The 13,564-nt window shown below is 34.4% G+C and overlaps 1 pseudogene; it reads right to left on the bottom strand.

The window, feature by feature from the left end:
• Nucleotides 1-4,288: 4,288 nt before the first annotated feature.
• On the bottom strand, nt 4,289-5,841 carry LOC106620798 (phosphoenolpyruvate carboxykinase [GTP]-like; annotated as a pseudogene).
• Between the last annotated feature and the right edge of the window lie 7,723 nt (nt 5,842-13,564).

The following is a 13,564-nucleotide window of genomic DNA, read 5'->3' as shown; positions in this document are numbered from 1 at the left end:
TTAAGCTAAGACCACACATAAAATGTAAACAATAAAACCAATACTGAATAAGCGAATATTGTAACTGACATTTATTGTAAGAATTAAGCATATACGAAAATTGTATAAATAAGAGTAAATTGAAATAAAGAGATCAGTTATCCATCAGGAGAAGGAAGTTAATTCGCATACTGTTGAACAGGAGCCAGATGTTCTCTGAGGGTCACAATGGCGTATAACTTAAGGGACTGGGTTTCTTACTACCTGATATTCTTATGATTATAGCTTATATTGTTTGCTTTGCGGTGGTTAGCCTTAAGACAACCACTTACTTGGATCATAATCATAAGTTTTTAAACATTGTCTTGGAAACATCGCTTTACCTACTGTGTGATAAAACTGGCTTAAAATTAGTTCAAAAAGAAAACTAACAATACTCACTTTTTTGGACCAATCCTTCGGACGCATGCATATTATAACGATTACAACTTTTCTAAATTTTTTAATCGTTATATCTCCGAAACAGTGGTACGTAGAAAAAAGAATTAAAAATTTTTTTATAGATAATTTTATAATCTATATTTTAGGTCCGGGATATTTTTATGATAAAACTTACCGTTTCGCTGAAAATCACACAAAAACCCCCAAAAAAATCATATATTTTACCTTTGACCTTGAATAGAATTTTTTCCATACAGGGGAAAGATGGAGAACTTTACAATTTTATTTATAATTATATTTTAAATGCTCTCTCCAATTTTCAGCTTGGTATGCATTTATGTAACTTCACTCTCATATTTTGGTCTAATTTGACCGGACTATAAATCGCGCCCGCTTTGAGTTTTACTGATTTTGGTTTTGTATTTTAGTTGATTTCGCGCCCGTTTATGATAATTTGTTTAATTCTTACAGGGTTTTTTTTCCTTTTTTTCACGATTCATTTTATATGTCACTTTATGGTTTTTGTTTTTGCCCTAAGACACTTGTTTGATCCGTTAGTCCACTGTATATATGTAGATAAGTATTATGTATTATAATATTTTATATATATTTTTTTCATAATCTCCATAGAACTTTACTCGTACATATTTTTCCTTTTTCACTTTTTAATAAAATTGTTTTTTTTTTGTTTTCACCATAAGTGCCTATCAGAAAGGCTCAAAGGACCAATGTATGCTCACTCACTTCCACTTAATACTCGTGCCGTTAACATTTTCGATTTTATACTTTTATTTTGCAAACTGGTGTTTTATACTCATTTATTTAACAACTTTTAGTTTATAATCTTGAAACTTACCATAGTTTATTTCACAAATTTTAGTTTATAATCTTATTATTTACAATATTTCATTCAACAATCCTTTACGTTTAATTATTAGTTCACTTGAAAGAGTGTACGACATGCGGTTTGTCCCGGACGGTGATCAGCACGTCCGACTGCGCAGAAATCGAAAAAAATTTCCAGTGAGTGCTTTAATGCTGAAAAAAGGGCGAAAACCTCCAATCAAAATTAAAGGACAACAAAGCTGATGTTTATGCTAGTGCTGGATGTCTTCAAAAAGCCGCTTGGAGTCGGCAGGGAAGAAAGCGTAACTACCATAAAAAAAAATTTGGAAATTTTTCTTTTTTCATTTTGCGGAAAACGATGATGATCCCAAAGATAGTATGCCGTTGGAGGTTTTAAAAGAAAATTCCTTTCACAGAAATGCTCAAAGATATGTAAGATATTGCAAATTTGTTTCTTATTTAAAATGTTATAGTGAATGTACATTACCAATTGCTCATGAATGGAACGTAGATATTAAGATAAATAATGCGGAACAAGAGGAGGAATCAGACGAAGATGAAGCAGATGACATTTTCAACAAAGCGGTACAGTGGGGTAGTCATGAAGACGTCGATCAAATCGACTGAATGTACAAATGTCTATGTTCTGCCAATAAAGAAAGCTGTATTTTAATTATTAGAAAAACAGAAAATGTAAAAAAAGATGACTGATTCTCTAAATGCCAGTTTTCTCAAACTCACATTTCCTATCATATATCTTAAGTACAAATTAGTATAATAATAATAATAACCCAACGATTACCCTCCTCCCGCCCAACCGACGCGAGGGGCGCAACCCGCATACGTGCGGAATTAGCCGAGTCAGAAAAGGCAAGAGAGTTTTTTAAGTGTTGAGATCTAAAACTGCTCAGCTACAGAAACAAAAATTTCAACAGCTAAGATCTAAAGTTACAATATAATAAATTGTTACATTTTCATTTATTAAGAGAAAACAATAAAGTCTTTTTAATTTTGAAAAGTGAGTCAGATAAGTCGAATGTGCTGGAATGAGAATTAAAATCATGACATATACGGCGGAATGGCTCGTTTAGTTCAAAATTTGATCTACAGGATTTTAGCAGTAAAGGTCTAAACTGCCTCGAAAGTCGAACCGGGATATTAAATTTAATTTCAGACAGGAGAAAAGAACTGCAAACAGTTCCATTCAAAAGTTTCACTAAGAATGTTATGCCAAGCATTTCCCTACGGCTAGAAAGTGTAGGTAGATTAATAAGTTTTAAACGACTAGTGTATGGAGGTAGACTTACCCTAGCATCCCATCGGAAATGCGCTAAGGCCAAAAGTAAAAATTGTTTTTGAACCGACTCTAACTTGTCAGAATGGATTTGGTAGCTAGGGTTCCATACCACAGAGCCATATTCCAATATAGGTCTAACCAAAGTTGTATAAAGTGTTTTAGTAATATACGGATCTCTAAATTCTTTAGACCAACGTTTAACAAAACTGAGGACAGCTTTTGCTTTCAAGACCATGGTATCAATATAAAGACTGAAATTAAGCTTAGGGTCCATATTAACTCCCAAATCAACATAGTTTAAAACTTGCTCTAGAATATGGTGTTTTATTACATAAGAAGAGGGGTGCACAGATCTACGGGAAAAGCACATCGTCTTACATTTATTGAGATTCACTGGCAAATTATTTCTATCACACCATGCAACCAAATTGTTTAAGTCTGTTTGCAACAGACACCTTTCCTCAGTTGAAGTGTATGATTTAAAAAGCTTTACATCGTCAGAGTATAATAAAATTTTTGAGAATTCTATTACTGAAGAGATATCGTTAATAAACAACAAGAACAGAATCGGGCCAAGATCACTACCTTGCGGAACACCAGAAGAAACATTAATTGTATCTGAAGGTGTATCCTCAAATATCACTCGTTGTGTTCTATTATAAAGATAGGAAGATACCCATTGAAGGAATCTTGGCTGAAAGTCCAGCAGATCAAGTTTATGTATGAGAATCGAGATATTTACTTTATCGAAAGCTTTGCTAAAGTCTGTGTATATAACATCCGTATGCTTATGTTCCCTAAAACCCAATGATACATGGTTTACAAATTCAAGTAAGTTTGTTATAGTCGAGTTCCCTTTACGAAATCCATGCTGAGATGAGGAGGTATGTATACGAAGCCACAATTTAAAATTTGTAAACATAAATAAACTTATACTTTTTGGGTATCCGAAAACGTAAACATTTCGCAAATGTAAACTGCATTGGTTTTAATTAGTTCATGATTTCGAGCGTGTGCTGTAATTTGAAAATCTATACGTATATGTATAACAAGTGAGGATGGGACTCTCCTAACTCCATAAGTTTGTTAGAATTAAAGATAGGTACATATTTCCAAGTGTTATATAAATTAACATGTGCAAATTAAATTTTTGTTATTAGACAATATTATGAATTCATTAAGTCCATTAGCTGAACACAAAATGTAAAGACTAAAAATAAAACATCGTTGAAAAATAAAGAAAAAACAAAAAATCCTCGAATAGGTTCATTTCACGCAAGAAAAGTCTTTCGTCAGACAGTTTTAAATACAGGAGTTTTCGATAAGACTCGTTAATCTACACAACTTCTAGCATTTAAAGACATTTTTGAACTAGTGTTGTTAAGGGTCCAGAAACCATCCCCACTTAATGTGATAAAATCATGCTTATGTATGCAACTGAAAGATCGAAAACCATTATAGCATATATATGGAGCTAAGGTACTATGGGACGGGCTGCATGGATGACATTTTTATATCAAACTTTTGAAGACAAGTAGTTATATTTTCCATATCTTTAAATCCAATTTCGAGAGTATATAATGTTTTCATGCACCCAATCCTAACTATTCTTTCTTGTTGATTGATAAACATTTTAATTTGCTCTTCTTAAATTCCACATACATAGATATATTTTAATTCAAATGTATTTATTAAATTTAGATATATATCATATAAAAATTGGGATTACAATTTATTCAGGCGCTTCTTTAATTTAATTAATTCCTGGGATACTGCTCTTGACAGAAATTCACCTACTTTCATTTTAAAGTACTGTTCAATTTCTTTAACTTCTTGTTGCCAAAAGTCATTAGACACGTTAAAAAGTTCATTAAGGTGATTGTAGTCCTTCTATATTCAGAGAACCTTCGCTGGGCAAATAACCAATAGAGCCGTCTACAAAGCAATCTTCCTCATGCACTCGTCTGAAAATCTAGTCTAAAACACTAGAGTTATCCCCAAAACCTGGGAATAAAAATTTTCCATCCGCACTTTTGCGAAACCAGTTGACATGAAATACTTTTGGTGCTCTTCTTCGTTTTTCCATACTCAGCTAGTGCTTGAGGTAATCACCAAAGTTGTAACCAAAGAAAGGGCGCATTGCAAATATATCATGCATTATTACTTTCCCTTTGTGCTGAGCACCTGCTGTGGCTTCACTGCGCATTGCTGCACCTATGAAAACCCCGTGTGTACAACTACGGGCTTCGTATACTAGTGGAACTCCTTTTGGGGCGACGACCACCGAATAAAATTGCGCTTATAGGTACACCTTGTGGATCTTCCCAGGATGGATCAATAATGGGACACTGAATAGCGGGTGTACAATAACGAGAATTTTGATGAGTTGCCGGTTTATCGGATTGTTTAGACCAATTTACCAAGCCAATCAGTCACTACAACATTATTAATGGTTGTTTCTTCCATTCAGTAAATCCCATAGTCCGATGTGGATGCCACATTTGTAAAAATGGTGTTACTAAAATTTGTCTTCATTGCAATGGGATTTGTAGAAGGAAGTACATGGAGCAACGCCAAAGAATTCATTTTCGGGATTTATTGCTCGCAGCACTCTTTCGCTATCGAATTTCATCCAGGCTATATCATCACCTACACACTCCACTTTGTAACCTGGCAGTGTTGGAGACATCATAGCTAGATAAGTATAAGTCCATAAGCTGATGGAAACGAAGCTGCGATATATATCTTTTTGCCCTTCCCAAAGAATTTCCACCATATCCGGATCCATAATATAAGATCTCGTTACTATGAGGATTATGAAGAATAATTGTGCGTTCAGGATCACATGGCCAAAAAGGTACCGTAATTTTTCCGTATTTCGGTGTACCCAGTGAATGTAAACATTTTAAAAATTCTTCCCCATTGTTTTGTAATTCATAAGGGGAATCGGTAACTTCAATGCCAATCTTCCATAGAAAATGGAATCACATACATTGTTCGACCTCTCATACTCTGAGCAAACCTCTCTTTAATAGCCTGCTCCATATCAGCCGGTGAAATCCAGTTGCCAAGTGCACCGGCGATAACATTTGGAGTGACAGGTACAGCTTGTTCCATGCGTTCAATACATACTTGTATAAAGGGTTTGGATTCAACGCGAGCAACGTCTGCAGGATTAGTTCGTGCAAGCCAGCAGTTATTGTATTTCTTAGCGGAGTAATGATCTCCTGCGTCATCATAAATTCTTGTAATATCTTGCTCTCTTCCATCACATATACATATGTATCTGATCTGGCTGACATAAATGGATACATTTATTCAAGTAAGCTTTGGCTCCAACTATGAGAAGACCAGAATTGCCATATTGCACGGACAACACCCGTCCTCCGAAATTAAGTAGATCTTTTTTGTTGTGTTTAATAGCTTCCAGCTAAAATTAAATATAGTTGAATTTTATTGTATGTTGTACATACTTATGTACTAAAGCATTTACAGGACAAGAATTGTACCTAAACGTAATTCGTGATATTTAGTTATAATAGCTTATTATGAATAAATGATATCAACACATATTATCTTAAGAACACTCATACTTCGTAATAATCCTTTAAAACCAAACAACGAATAGAACATACATATAAACAAATAAAAAAAATTTATATACGAGTATATTCTATAAATAATAACATAAAGAAGAAAGATTTGATTGTTTGTTTTAATTGAATAGGCACCGAAACTACTTGACGGATTTGAAAAATTCTTCCACGCCAATAATGTAACCCAAAGTGCAAAAAAATTTCCTAAATTTCATACATAGCGTTCGCTGCGAATACTATTGATTCTTGAAGAAAATAGCGTACGACAGAACATACATATAAGGTTGTCAAATATCTCCCTTCCGCTTTTTTGTCTTTTGAATTTCGCGGCTATGTACAAAGCGCTACAGAGCTCGTATCTGGCAACACTATACATAATTTGAAAGGTCTTGTAAACATGGAGTTCACTAACGCCGAAATTCGCGCTATTTTAAAGTTTTCCTTCGTTAAAGGCAAATCCGCTAGAGAAACGTTCCGTGAGATTAATGGTGTTTTGGGGGATGGTAATCTATCACTTCGAACCGCGGAGGAATGGTTTCGACGATTCAGAGCCGGTGAAAACGACACCATGGATAAGCCAGCCGGCGGAAGACCTGTGACGACAAATACCGATCAAATCATGGAATACGTCGAGTTAGACCGGCATATGAAACGGAACGAACTCGTCCCATTCTTGAAGCGGATGGTAACTGACTGTTGAACTCAAAAGAGGCTTGTGAAAAGTGGCTGTCCGAATTCTTCGCAAATAAGGAGGGGGGCTTCTACGAGGAAGGTATTATGAAGTTGCCGTCTAGATGGAAACAGATCATCGAACAAAACGGCGCATATTTTAACTAAATCCGATCGCTGTAACACTTTTTATAAAGCATTGAATGAAGAGCAAAAAAGCGGATAGCGGAAAGAGATATTTGACAACCTTATATATTTATCTACAAAAAATGTCGAGACAGCATATGTCACAATAAGTGTTCTCTTATTTAAAAAATTAATCATCTTCATATTCAAGACTGATTCAATACCTTTAAATGGTTGTTTGAATTATTCGATTCGGACATTCCATTCGAAAGATATTACGAATTTAAAAATGTAAGTATGAGAAAAAAGTCGCGTGGTGGCGACCTGTTCGATTAGGCTGCGACATAATATGCGATGAAGGCGTCATTGGGCCATGGGAGGGGAGTCAATGTCGTGAAATAAAGTGCAGCGCGACTCATTCGCCTAGTTGGCTCTTGAGATAAGGTGCACGGCGTGGGGATTCGACTTCGAAGAAATACATTAATTCAATTTACTTAAGACAATTGTTTGTATTTTTACAAACATTGTTTTTTGTAAAAACTGGTAATAGCAAATGATAGTGGACAATTTCATGCATAATCGTACTGTATGTAAATGAAATCGATTTGGTCTGTTAAGATGAAATAAATATATTCCAAGATCTTGCAAAAAATATGAATAACAATTACTCTCAAAAATTTTCGAATTTCAAAAAATCGTCAAAATCGTTCAATTATCTTTTAGAGCCAAAAAACGTTTATTGTATAAGAAAAGCTCGACCATAAAAAAAATGCAGTTATACTTGAGATATAATATTTCCTCTCAAATGGATGTAACCTCTTAATTCCGTATTTGTGTGAAATTATCCCAGCTCCCATGTACTACATATGTATGCCCACATATTGATTTTAGTCTAGGAGACTTTATGCCGATTAAATCGATAAGTGTGACTGGTATCTTTCGAGTATAATTGAATAATGCTAAAAGTTAATGCAATCAATCCAGAGCTTCCTCTGGATGATGTTTTTCTCATATACCTAATATATTAAATTTAGCCTCTTTGGTTGAGTTTATATCAAATATATCTCCGTTGAGCTAACCAGATTGATGTGGTAATGAAACTTAGACAGGTTATGACATATAATAGACTTTATAGATTTATATAGTTTATAAGATACCAAATATGATTGGAATCTTTTCAGGTTTTTGTTTAATAACGAATGTTGAATTCTTCCGCTACATTTTTATACTCTCGCATCATGTTGCTACAGAGTATAGTAGTTTTGCTTACCTAAAGTTTGTTTGTATCACCTTAAACTAATCGAGATAGATATGGAGTTATATAAGTTAACACAGCAGTTCACACGGTCAGCCAATTCTTACCATCGTTCAGTATATTAAATTTAGGCCACTTGACCCGGTACAGATTTAGGTTTAATTTAGAGTTAATAAATTAATTGTATTTAGTCTTAAAATAACATCAAAATAATAAAGACCGCGGACGCGAGTGCTCTTATTTAAAAAAAGACAATTAAATAAAAAAAAAACTTAACTGGCGCCCGAGCAGGGGTCAGCTAAAGTTTGCGTCTAAGTGCGGTGTTAGAATCGTGTTGTGAAAATACCCGAATCGCCCGTGGAAGGACGGCCGAAGAAAATTCAACACAAAAATCACCCGTGGAAGGACGGCTGAGGAAGATTCAACATTAAAATTGCCCGTGGAAGGACGGCCGAGAAATAAAAACACCAAGGCGAGCTGGTTCGTTAACCAAGCGTTAGGATCCAGTAGAAAGATAACGCACCCTCTATACGTGCGCAACGAGAGAGCCAGGAGGCTAGTAATAAGTAAGCACCTAATATTAAGAAATTTTCTAAGCATTTAAATAAAACAAAGTAAGAGGAAAACTGGAAAAGAAAAAATATTTAAAGCAAAAATTTTAAGAATTTAAAAAGTATTCTGTTTAAATTTTCCAAGCATTTAAATAAAAAAAGTAAGAAGGAAACTGAAAAGGAAAAAATATTTATAGAAAAAGTTTAAGAATTTAACTAGTATTCTGTTTTGCGAATTACTATTAATTAAATTTATATTTAAAACTTGTATATTTACTAACCCTAAATAATACATATAACTAATAACAGGCTTATACAGCCCATAAAAATAAATAAAAATAGTAGCTGCGATTCACCACCTTCGGGGGACCCTCCAGCTTATAAAAATAAAATTCCCTGCGATTCACCACCAAAGGGACCCTCCAGAGAATTATAAATTACAAATCAAAATAAAAATCTGCTCGGACAGCCAATAACATACAAGAATAAAAAAGAACCGCAATTCACCACCTAATGGGGGACCCTCCGGTTCTAAATAACTACAGTCCAACTCTGAGATTCACCACCAATGGGACCCTCCAGAGTATAAGGACACCTAACCAAAATAAAATAAAATCATTGCAAATATCTAACGAAATATGCCAACCAATCCCTGGTGTGCTAAACGCACCTACTGCAGGCAATGCTCAACCATCCCATCCTATTCCTAATCTGGAACAATTGACAAACATTATAAGTGGCGTAGTCACAAATATTTTAAGACAAGATGGACGGAACCTAGTTCAGGGTTCCTTAGAGTACCAAAGGACATCATTAGTTCAGGGTAGCTATACGATTCAGGAATTCTACCAAAGGGTATATTCCCACCTATCTCTTATTCTTAATAAACTTGGTTGCATGGAAGTCAGTGCTGAATCCATGCATTTACTTACACGTACATATCGTGATAAAGCCCTTGACACTTTTATTCGAGCACTTAATGGTGATTTGCCAAGACTCCTTGCATGAGGGAACCCGTAGATCTCCCTTCACTTATGCCTTAAGTTGGAAAACCAGAAATTCCGTTCGCATTACGCTATCAATAATAATTCCCATATTAAGAAAGCCCAAGACTTTAAACCGCCTCTTCCACCTAGGAAAGTAACCAACGAGTTCTATCCACAATTGGCTTATATTCCTAAGCCATATTTACCTAAACAGAATTTCATTCTACTGCAACGACCACAGCATACTTTTAATCATCGCAATTCTCCAAATTTTCGGCTAACATATCACGACCTTTCTGGCTCCCGGATATTCTAAGAAACTATATAGATAAAATCTGCTATGTCTACATCGATGACATAATAGTTTTCGGTGAAAACGAAGGAAGTCATCTCCAAAATATTGAAAAAATATTTCACACTCTCAAAGAAGCAAATATGAAAGTGCAACTGGAAAAATGCGAATTCTTCTGAAATGAGGTCGAATTTCTTGGCTTCATCATTTCAGCAAATGATGTAAAAACTAAACATGTCCGAAAACTTTGAAGATCTTTCCTTGGCCTTTCCGGCTATTATCGCCGCTTCATATGGGATTATGCTAAGTTAGGAAAACCCCTTACTTTACTCTCAAGAGGGGAGAATGGACGCCTTTCAAAAAATGCATGCAGGAAAAAGCAGATAATACTCAATAACGCAGCACTAAAAAGTGTTCAACAAAATAAAATCCTCACTTGTTTTAAAAGAAGTAAAGCATATCCTGACTTTAATCAAGACTTCCACCTTACCACCGATGCATCTAATTATGCTCTTGGAGCTCGGGCAAACCCATAGCATTTATATCTCGTTCACTAAGTAAAGCCAAAGAAAATTACGCAGCAAATGAAAAAGAAATGCTGGCGATAATATGGGCACTTAATAGTTTCAGAAGATATTTGTATGGTTCACCCAAAGTAATAATTTCCACAGATCACCAACCCTTAACATATGCATTGAGTAATAAAAACTATAACGGAAAAATTAAAAGATGGAAATGCATCCTTGAAGAGTACAACTATGAAATGAAGTATAACCCAGGAAAGACAAACGTGGTAACCGACGCGCTATCGAGACCTCCACAGACTGATGTTAATACTCTAACAACTACTGACCATAGCGACGAAAGTTTCGCACATCGGCTCATCCCAGCCACAGAAGCACTAATAAATGCCTTCAAAAACCAGCTATTCATACTACTCGGTGTCGAAGGCAACTATACGTTCGAAATACCATTTCCCAGTTTTCACAGACACACAATTACCAAACGAGACTATTCAACACAGGAAATTACAGACATATTCAATCGACACCTTGACCCAGCATTAGTCAACGGACTATACACCACAGAAAGCTTAATAGGAAAAATTTAGGAAATATATTCATTTCACTTTACAAATATCAAAATTCGATTTACACAATCTCTACTACAGGATATCGTGTCAGAAACAGAACAGGAAGAAATAATTATTAGGGAACATCAAAGAGCACATAGAAGTAGTCGCAAAAATAAAACACAAATATTACAGAAATTTTACTTTCCAAGCATGCATTCGAAAATCGAAAAAATAGTTAGACAATGCTCCACATGCGGCGAGCATAAATATGACAGACATCCTCCAAAACCACAGATACAAAACACTCCCATTCCGCAGGTTCCAGAAGAAATCGTACATATCGACATTTACTCGACTGAAAAAAGACTAATACTCACGGCCATTGATACATTTTCCAAATACGCACAAGTTAAAAAAGAAAGCAATAGAACATATAAAAAACCCAATACGAGAATTAATGATCGCGAACATTTAATAGTAGATAACGAAAAATCTCTTAATTCTGCCACAATATCAACCTTACTCAAAGACCAAATGTCTATCAATGTTTATACCTAGCAACGGACAAGTTGAAAGATTCCATAGTACACTTTCTGAAATAATGAGATGCTTAAAAGCAAACAACATAGGAATCACATTCGAATAACTATTATTCAAATCAGTGCAGGAATACAATTCATCAATACACTCAACAATCAAAAATAAACCTTTAGCCACATTCTTTGGGAATAGAATTTTTACTGACCCTTAAAAGTTAGAACAGCAAAGAAACAAAAATCTTATAGTACTCAGGAAGAAACAGGAACAAGATCTTTCTTATCACAACAGCAAAAGATCAGAACCTAAAGATTACTCTCCTGGGGATATAATTTATGCGAAAATAAATAAAAGACTTGGTTCAAAATTAACAAACAAAAAATATAGAAAAGAAATAGTATCCGAAAATAATAGAACAATAGTTAAAACAATATCAGGACGTATAATATAATACATAAATTCCTAATAAAAACTTGAACTATCTCTTTTAGGAAAAATGGATTTATTAAAACTAACAATTATTTTCACTGCAATTACATCTTTACAAGCAGATGTAAAAATTTTGGATTACAGTAAGGCTCAACTTGCTACAATAGACAACGTAAATGCAAAAATACAGGACGGTACCCTAAGACTGATACATCTCATTGACCTAGACCGTTACGAAACATTTCTTATCAGAAACTTATGATGAAAGAACGACTCAAGTCCTTAAAGATAATTTCCTTTATCATATCCTCAAACACGAAACAACCCAAACATTTGAAATCCTTAACACCCTTAAACCCGGAAAACGGCATGGAAATATATAGCCGGATCTCCTGATCACAATGATCTTAATATCATAAATGATAACTTGAATAATCTAAACCAAAATAATAATAATCAAATAATTATTAACAATTTATTTGAAAAACGCATAAATAATATAATAAATATTGTTACTAAAATGCTAAATACTATAAAAAAAGACGAAGACACTATAACAGAAATCATGATAAATATACAGAATAGAATCAGATTGATAAAAAAGGAACTAATTAATATAAAGTATGCCATGTAATGGGCAAAGAAGAATATACTTGTAGTAAATTCAATAATTTTAAGCAATGACGAAATTAAACTTTCCATAAGGAAGCTAAAAGTAGAAAAAAAGGCGTTTTAAAAATGCCGAAGAAGCACTAAAATTTTCAAAAATAAATGTATCAAGCAAAGACTATCTTGTACATGATAAAAATTCCATTAACTTGTACATTAATAAACGGGAATCACATGCCAACAATAGAAGAAACAAAAACAGGATTAATACTACTAAATCAATTCGATAGAAAGATAGAAGCAGATAGGACAACTCAAGAAGTAAATGGAACGCATGTTGTAATTTTCTACAACACAACAATATCGAAGCAAAATCAATTGAAGCAATTCTCGCAATTTTGCAACCAGCCCCATGAAAAATAGAACGAATCGAATTACTATCATTGGGAGCTCTAACAGAGTTACACCTAACTAACTTCAAAAGAATAAATTTCAACAAGAAAGCTACGTTATCTATTGACCTGACATGGGCCATCTTTAATTACTACCATTATACTACTCACCTTGTTACGAAGAAGAAATATTAAAATAAACTATATCGAAAAAGACAACTTTCCAAATCATATAAAATTTACAGATTTACCTTTCTATTGATGATCGAGGACCATCATATTTAAGAGGGGAGGAGTTAACACAGCAGTTAACACGGTCAGCCAATTCTCACCATCGGGCAGTAACTTCAGCCGAAACCGACCAATTGCTGACGCTGCATCAGCGATATTAAGTTGACGACTCCACACGTGCGTCCGATCGACTGCTGACGCCGTAACTTTAGGCAACGTGACCCGGTACGGACTTTGGTTTAATTTAGAGTTA

This window comes from Bactrocera oleae, chromosome 4, assembly GCF_042242935.1.
Source record: "Bactrocera oleae isolate idBacOlea1 chromosome 4, idBacOlea1, whole genome shotgun sequence".
In the NCBI taxonomy this organism is placed as follows: Eukaryota; Metazoa; Arthropoda; class Insecta; order Diptera; family Tephritidae; genus Bactrocera; species Bactrocera oleae.
Note: the sequence above shows the minus strand (reverse complement) of the source record. Positions and strands in the feature narration are given on the sequence as shown.